The sequence below is a fragment of the Branchiostoma floridae genome, chromosome 6 (genome assembly GCF_000003815.2).
Source record: "Branchiostoma floridae strain S238N-H82 chromosome 6, Bfl_VNyyK, whole genome shotgun sequence".
Taxonomy (NCBI): domain Eukaryota; kingdom Metazoa; phylum Chordata; class Leptocardii; order Amphioxiformes; family Branchiostomatidae; genus Branchiostoma; species Branchiostoma floridae.
The window spans coordinates 20,362,725-20,364,837 of NC_049984.1; positions in this window are offsets into that span (position 1 = coordinate 20,362,725).

A 2,113-nucleotide genomic window follows, 5' to 3' on the forward strand; every position below is an offset into this window, starting at 1 on the left:
TCTTCTCTCCCTTGTCTTAAAGCACTACGAACTGTCCATTGTGTAGCATGTATTGATGTATAGGAGACACCTGCACTAATACCAGGGAAACAGACCAGATGTCCTACGTTTTTACATGTTTACCTATTCTCCAAGCAGAGGTTGAGTCGCGTAGATATACTAGTAGTCGGAAAAATTACACCGGCGCTCCTCTTGTGCTGTTCCGATTTGAGGCAGAGGTAAGAGGAGTGCCGGTATAATTTTTCCGACTACTACTATATCTACACGACTCGACCTCTGCTTGGAGAGTAATGTTTACCCATGTTTACAGTACTGTAGCACTCTACATGGATAATATATGGCGGGAGTTTCACACGCCAATCTATCGTTTGGAGGCTTAGGCCATGTTGATTTGATTACTAGTACTAGTATATGGATGATATACTAGTACTCTCAGAACTGAGGCGGGCGTGCAAAAATGTTTGGCAGAAACGTTGCCTTCGTTATGAAATCTTAGAGTCAGAAAGGTTGAACAAATGACTTAATACAGAGATTATATGGTATGCCGAACAATAGATTCTTGTTGACTTTGTAATCGACTTTGTAATGATTATTGTAGGACACAAGTATTCATTTTTGCTATTCATGGCTAGTATCGATATTTGTTCCTTCTGCAGCTGCTTTGTATGATTTACAGTATGCCCGACTTTTTGGAGGATTTGACAAAACTTGATGTGGAAGAAACTTACAGTCGCCTGATGTGGAAGAAACTTACAGTCGCCTGATGTGGAAGAAACTTACAGTCGCCTGATGTGGAAGAAACTTAGTCGCCTGCGCCGCAGCCGACCGATGATGATGATGATGATGATGTGCGCCCAGATATCGCCCGAAAGAAAAGATCTATGCGAATGAGGACCTTGCATGACTAATGACTTGTCTAATAAGTACGCCTGTGACATATGGATGAGATCAATATCGTCACACATGCATTCTGCAAATTGGTATACTTAATGAGACAATATTGTCTAACAAAACTCTAGTTCTGGTACATTCTGTGAAGTAGAGCCGAGGCGATGTCTGAACGTGTGCCATCATTAGTGCAGCTGGATAGCCCCCGCTCCGGGGTCCAGCCTTGTTCGCTTTGGTCCGGGGCGCACCAAGGCAAACAAGGCAGGACTCCAGGCTAGTAGCTGGAGAAAGGTGATAATGAGATGAAACTTGGTCGGGTCAATTTCACATGCAGACATTCAAACATTAGACCTTCAATCAGGTTGGGAAATCACTGGATAACATGAGTTCGTTAACTTCATACCTCCATGGAATATTAAGTCCCTGTTAAATTGAATTTATTTTTATCATGTATCATCCAAAGGACCATCTAAGGTCTCTTACAAGTTGTGCTGACCACAAATGTCCAGAAAAACAAACAGACAAACCCTTCTTGGTGAATGGCATTGCCCATGGCTAGGCTCTCAGTTCAGTTCATCCTCGTATGAGGTGCCGTATAAGGCTCCCACTGCCACATGTAAATGTAACCTGACCCATGCTAGGCCTGATTAGTAATGCAAGCCATAAGCAACACAACCACTAAATAGATGTGGTAACTAAACAGATCTTGGATGGAAGATTGCTACCAGATTGCCACTGCAGTTCCAGTCCATGGTGCTTGGTGGTGCAAACTCCACCATACATTAAAATCTATTAATCACCTGGTCAGGGTGTCTAGGGCCAAAGACACCAAAACAGGAAGTCCAGCTGAATAAAGAGACTCTTTTTAACACAACCAATGCTTTATTTCGGTGACCGTCCCATTCCTCAGGGCAATTCTGACTATATATAAATACTTGCAGTACTAAGGTCAAACACCAGGAGGCCCAAAAGGCAAATCTCACACCCACGTCAACAACACAAACACATGTACCAAATATCTTTGCTATCACTCACGACGTTGTAGAGATACACGAGGAACACACACGCTATGTAAAACATTGCCCCCGTTTCATGGAGCTGACTAAGTTCTTCATATTGCAGCAGCGCCACCTAGCTACAGTCGTCGAAGCAGAAGCAGCTTATATTGCCCCGGGGAAGGTGATAGATGGTCACCAGTACCTCATCAGTTGGTTTCTCACGGGCT